The 6,657-nt window shown below is 50.4% G+C and overlaps 1 non-coding gene across 1 annotated transcript in view; it reads right to left on the minus strand.

Moving 5' to 3' along the window:
• LOC134544739 (small subunit ribosomal RNA) overlaps positions 1–27 on the minus strand; it is a 1,989-nt gene extending 1,962 nt beyond the window's left edge. Inside the window, exon 1 of the ribosomal RNA XR_010078008.1 lies at positions 1–27. This exon is cut by the window's left edge and continues 1,962 nt beyond it. This is a non-coding gene — a ribosomal RNA (small subunit ribosomal RNA).
• Positions 28–6,657: the final 6,630 nt, after the last annotated feature.

The following is a 6,657-nucleotide window of genomic DNA, read 5'->3' on the forward strand; positions in this document are numbered from 1 at the left end:
ATGACTACTGGCAGGATCAACCAGGGAGCTGCTAGCAGCTTTTTTTTTCGTTCGGAGGAACCTCCCGGGTCCGCAGAGCACCGGGTCCGAATCTTATGATGTACATTTTTTTTTCCTTCTGTATCAACAAGTACGGGGGCGACTTCCCAATATCGACACCCGCTTTGCAATTGCAAAGTCTTTCCTTCCATCTCTAATTAATTTTCCTAGGGAGTAGGCGAGGCCAAACTTCCAAGGCTTTCACTGGCGAATATATCGCGCTCTTAGAAACTCGCATGGTACTTGGCGAGTGGATTTCAAATTATATGATCGGTGCCCACATTCGGGCGCGGCCCACTGCGGGAGCAGACCGTTGGCCCGTGGGCTCGCTGTGAACTAATTTGCCCACTGGTCCGAAAAGTATTCATTTCTAAACACCTTTGGCCAGGGCTGAAGACCGCGACTAACCCCTTTGAAACTTGTCTCTCAGGGAGCTGCGATCCATCAAACATTTCATTGTTAACAGAGGGGAACCATTACTTGGTTAAGACGATAGGACACGCGTTCCCCACCATTTCGCATCCAATCGAATTGCCGCACAAGAGCTCGTTACCTGAGAAAGGTATAGCATTGGCTCGCAGCTAGTGTATTGCAGTTCAGACAGATAGGCCACTTTAGATAGTTCTTAGTGTTCACAGTTATCACCAAGACAGACCCATATGGATTTAATTCTTCAAGGAGCAGCGGTCCACCAATAAGAGAGATGAAGACATGTTTTCGGATGGCCACAACGCCCCCTCGCCACCCAAATGTGCATGTTTTAAGTGTACATTGGGAGTCGACGGAACATCGGGAGTCCGCTTGCTTTCTCCGGATCAGCTGCCACCCCCCTGATCTACCAGATAGACAAGAACATGTCTTCTCCACCAATCTCATCCACCGAAGCTCCGATCATGGCTTCTTCTACCTTTATACTGATATACCCCCACGGAGCAACATGCGGGCAAGGGAACTCTTGCTACCCTTCAGTAAAGCAGGTATCTCTTATAGATGGTGACTGCACCTTGGCCAGGATTGAAGACCGCGACTAACCCCTTTGAAACTTGTCTCTCAGGGAGCTGCGATCCATCAAACATTTCATTGTTAACAGAGGGGAACCATTACTTGGTTAAGACGATAGGACACGCGTTCCCCACCATTTCGCATCCAATCGAATTGCCGCACAAGAGCTCGTTACCTAAGAAAGGTATAGCATTGGCTCGCAGCTAGTGTATTGCAGTTCAGACAGATAGGCCACTTTAGATAGTTCTTAGTGTTCACAGTTATCACCAAGACTAGACCCATATGGAATTAATTCTTCAAGGAGCAGCGGTCCACCAATAAGAGAGATGAAGACATGTTTTCGGATGGCCACAACGCCCCCTCGCCACCCAAATGTGCATGTTTCAAGTGTACATTGGGAGTCGACGGAACATCGGGAGTCCGCTTGCTTTCTCCGGATCAGCTGCCACCCCCCTGATCTACCAGATAGACAAGAACATGTCTTCTCCGCCAATCTCATCCACCGAAGCTCCGATCATGGCTTCTTCTACCTTTATACTGATATACCCCCACGGAGCAACATGCGGGCAAGGGAACTCTTGCTACCCTTCAGTAAAGCAGGTATCTCTTATAGATGGTGACTGCACCTTGGCCAGGATTGAAGACCGCGACTAACCCCTTTGAAACTTGTCTCTCAGGGAGCTGCGATCCATCAAACATTTCATTGTTAACAGAGGGGAACCATTACTTGGTTAAGACGACCGGACACGCGTTCCCCACCATTTCGCATCCAATCGAATCGCCGCACAAGAGCTCGTTACCTGAGAAAGGTATAGCATTGGCTCGCAGCTTGTGTATTGCAGTTCAGACAGATAGGCCACTTTAGATAGTTCTTCGTGTTCACAGTTAAGACCACGGCTAGACCCATATGGAATTAATTCTTCAAGGAGCAGCGGTACACCAAGCATTTCATTGTGTACTAGAAAGCACCTCTACCATGTAACAAACATACGACCACCAAATTTCTGCTTACTTCCCCCAGCGGATAGTATTTGCTAGTATCATCCACAAAGTAAATCAATTTTTTCAATGTACCGCTTCTTGGGGGAACTGGGCATGAATCAATCAAGCATTTTGAGGTAGCATGTCCGCTTCACCGCGAGGTGCTCTGAATACCATTATACATTCTTTTTCATCATCCACTTTCAGACCACTACAAGACCCATACTGAATTAATTCCTCAAGGAGCTGCAGTCCACAAAACATTTTACTGTGTACTAGAGGGCACCTCCACCATGTAACAGAAAACATACAACCTTCTTAATTTAATTCTGCATTGTTTCCCAGACGATTTGTTAGCCATACAACAGTACCATCCACAGTAATTCACCTCTTTGAAATCCAATGCATTGTAGAGAAACTGAGGTGGTAGCATTCAAACCGTTCTGTAATGTTAATTCTGCTTCATAGAAAGGTGCTACAGGTTCCACAATAATTAATTGGATATTTTTGCAATATATATAGGGCGAGAAAACTCGGGGGGACTCCCTTTTCATTTATGTACATATTCTTTCCATATTGCAAATAATTCCAATTTTTCCCGATTGCATGTCCCCCTAATATACCCAAAATGGGCCTATCGATGGGTTCACAAAGGTACCCAAAATATGAGATTTTGACTGAAAGAGGCTGGCTAACTTCCGGGAACATGATCATAGGAAATAGGTCAAAATCCCGAATCGCAGTTGTTTACGAACAACCACGAACGGAGACTTAAAATAACCTATAAGGCTGGAATTCATGGGGCCTGTATAACAGGCATTTACACAGACTCTCGGGAGGGAGGGCTCTGTGGCCGGGAGAATTTTCTGGCTCCCCGCCCGAAACTTTTCAGAGTCCCTAATGCCTGCTTGAATGTGAATAAGCAGAGCCCGGTAGCTGATATTTTGCCGGGGTGTGGAGGCCCCGGTCGCCGCCAAATTCCTCTGGTCACAGCTTGTGTTAATACACATGTTAATTTTACATGCAAACCACCAATGACAATTTTCCTCGGCCGCGGAGGCCTCGGTCGCCGCCAGAATTTTCTGGTTCCCGCTCAATATATTGCAGAGTCCTGCAGGCCTGCTTCTGTAGGAATATGCAGAGCCCGGTAGCTGATATTTTGCCGGGGTGAGGAGGCCTCGGTCGCCGCCAAATTCCTCTCATCCCAGCTTGTGTTAATACACATGTTAATTTTACATGCAAAACCACCAATTACCATTTCCTCGGCCGCGGAGGCCTCGGTCGCCGGGAGATTTTCCTGGCTCCCCGCTCAATATACTGCACAGTCCCGCAGGCCTGTCTCCAGTGGAATACACACAGTCCGAGAGCCGAAAATTTGCCGGGGTGTGGAGGCCTCGGTCGCCAACAGATTGCCATAGGCTCTGGCTGCAATATTTACCGTGTATTTTTTCCCTCCAGAGACACCACTACACCCTATATAACCCAAAATGGGCCTTGACGCGTGTACACGCGGAGCCCGAGCGCCGAGAGTTCTCCCGGCCGCGGAGGCCTCGGTCGCCGGGAGAATTTCAACGGCCCCTGCTCGAAATTTTTCTAAGTCCAGAATGCCTGCTTCTCCCAGCCTGTGTTAATACACATGTTAATTTAACATGTAAAATCACCAAGGACCATTTCCTCGGCCGCGGAGGCCTCGGTCACCGCCAGAATTTTCTGGCTGCCCGCTCCCCATGGGTAGACGCGCTGCCCAAGCGCCGAGAGTTCTCCCGGCCGCGGAGGCCTCGGTCGCCGGGAGAATTTCTCCGGCCCCTGCTCGAAATTTTTCAAAGTCCAGAATGCCTGCTTCTCCCAGCATGTGTTAATACACATGTTAATTTAACATGTAATATTACCAATGACCTTTTCCTCGGCCGCGGAGGCCTCGGTCGCCGCCAGAATTTTCTGGCTGCCCGCTCCCCATGGGTAGACGCGGAGCCCGAGCGCCGAGAGTTCTCCCGGCCGCGGAGGCCTCGGTCGCCGGGAGAATTTCTCCGGCCCCTGCTCGAAATTTTTCAAAGTCCAGAATGCCTAGTTCTCCCAGCCTGTGTTAATACACATGTTAATTTAACATGTAAAATTACCAAGGATTATTATCCCGGCCGCAGAGGCCTCGGTCGCCGCCAGAAATTTCTGGCTCCCCGCTCAATGTATTGCAGAGTCCCGCAGGCTTGCTTCTCCAAGCCTGTGTTAATACACATGTTAATTTAACATGTAAAATTACAGAGGATTATTTCCCCGGCCGCGGAGGCCTCGGTCGCCGCCAGAATTTTCTGGCTGCCCGCTCAATGTATTGCAGAGTCCCGCAGGCTTGCTTCTCCAAGCCTGTGTTAATACACATGTTAATTTAACATGCAAAATCACCAATGACAAATTCCTCGGCCGCGGAGGCCTCGATCGCCGGGAAAATGTTCTGGCTCCCTGCTCGAATTTTTTTTCTAAGTCCCGATTCGCTATTACAGGCTGGCGCACGGAGTCCGAGGGGCGTAAATATGCCGGGTAGTGGTGCCTTCCGTCGCCGAGACATTTTACAATTGCCTGGGAGCAGTATTTAACATGTTAATTTTTTCCCCTCGTGACACCACTACCCCCTATATAACGCAAAATGGGCCTTGCCAAGGGGGCGCGCAACGCCCGAGCGCGGGCGTTTTTTCCCGGCCGCCGAGACCTCCATCGCCGGGAGAATGTCTTCAGCTATTTGCTAGATTTCCCGATTCGCCCCGCACGACAAACAACCACGAACGAGGTGGTTTTCGAGAGTTCTCCCGGCCGCGGAGGCCTCGGTCGCAGGGAGAATTTCCCTGGCCCCTGCTCGAAATTTTTCTAAGTCCAGAATGCCTGCATCTCCCAGCCTGTGTTAAAACACATGTTAATTTAACATGTAAAATTACCAATGACCATTTCCTCGGCCGCAGAGGCCTCGGTCGCAGCCAGAATTTTCTGGCTCCCTGCTCAATATATTGCAGAGTCCCGCATGCTTGCTTCTCCAAGCCTGTGTTAATACACATGTTAATTTAACATGTAAAATTACCGAGGATTATTTCCCCGGCCGCGGAGGCCTCGGTCGCCGCCAGAAATTTCTGGCTCCCCGCTCAATATATTGCAGCGACCCGCAGGCTTGCTTCTCCCAGCCTGTGTTAATACACATGTTAATTTAACATGTAAAATCACCAAGGACCATTTCCTCGGCCGCGGAGGCCTCGGTCGCCGCCAGAATTTTCTGGCTGCCCGCTCCCCATGTGTAGACGCGGAGCCCGAGCGCCGAGAGTTCTCCCGGCCGCGGAGGCCTCGTAGCCGGGAGAATTTCTCGGGCCCCTGCTCGAAATTTTTCTAAGTCCAGAATGCCTGCTTCTCCCAGCCTGTGTTAATACACATGTTAATTTAACATGTAATTTTACCAATGACCTTTTCCTCGGCCGCGGAGGCCTCGGTCGCCGCCAGAATTTTCTGGCTCCCGGCTCAATATATTACAGAGTCCCGCAGGCCTGTCTCCAGTGGAATACACACAGTCCGAGAGCCGAAAATTTGCCGGGGTGTGGAGGCCTCGGTCGCCAACAGATTGCCATAGGCTCTGGCTGCAATATTTACCGTGTATTTTTTCCCTCCAGAGACACCACTACCCCCTATAAAACCCAAAATAGGCCTTGCGGTGGGTACACGCAGAGCCCGAGCGCCGAAGTTCTCCCGGCCGCGGAGGCCTCGGTCGCCGGGAGAATTTCTCCGGCCCCTGCTCGAAATTTTTCAAAGTCCAGAATGCCTGCTTCTCCCAGCCTGTGTTAATACACATGTTAATTTAACATGTTAAATTATCGAGGATTATTTCCCCGGCCGTGGAGGCCTCGGTCGCCGCCAGAATTTTCTGGCTCCCCGCTCAATATATTGCAGAGTCCCGCAGGCTTGCTTCTCCCAGCCTGTGTTAATACACATGTTAATTTAACATGTAAAATCACCGAGGACCATTTCCTCGGCCGCGGAGGCCTCGGTCGCCGCCAGAATTTTCTGGCTCACCTCTCAATGTATTGCAGAGTCCCGCAGGCTTGGTTCTCCAAGCCTGTGTTAATACACATGTTAATTTAACATGTAAAATTACCGAGGATTATTTCCCCGGCCGCGGAGGCCTCGGTCGCCGCCAGAATTTTCTGGCTCCCCGCTCAATGTATTGCAGAGTCCCGCAGGCTTGGTTCTCCAAGCCTGTGTTAATACACATGTTAATTTAACATGTAAAATTACCGAGGATTATTTCCCCGGCCACGGAGGCCTCGGTCGCCGACAGAATTGTCTGGCTCCCTGCTCGAATTTTTTCTAAGTCCCGATTCGCTATTACAGGCTGGCGCACGGAGTCAGAGGGGCGGGAATTCGCCGGGTAGTGGTGCCTTCCGTCGCCGAGACATTTTTCTATTGCCTGGAAGCTGTATTTAACATGTTAATTTTTTCCCCCTCGGGACACCACTACCCCCTATATAACCCAACATGGGCCTTGCCGCGGGTACACGCGGAGCCCGAGCGCCGAGTGTTCTCCCGGCCGCGGAGGCCTCGGTCGCCGGGAGAATTTCTCCGGCCCCTGCTCGAAATTTTTCAAAGTCCAGAATGCCTGCTTCTCCC

This window comes from Bacillus rossius, unplaced genomic scaffold (assembly GCF_032445375.1).
Source record: "Bacillus rossius redtenbacheri isolate Brsri unplaced genomic scaffold, Brsri_v3 Brsri_v3_scf483, whole genome shotgun sequence".
In the NCBI taxonomy this organism is placed as follows: Eukaryota; Metazoa; Arthropoda; class Insecta; order Phasmatodea; family Bacillidae; genus Bacillus; species Bacillus rossius.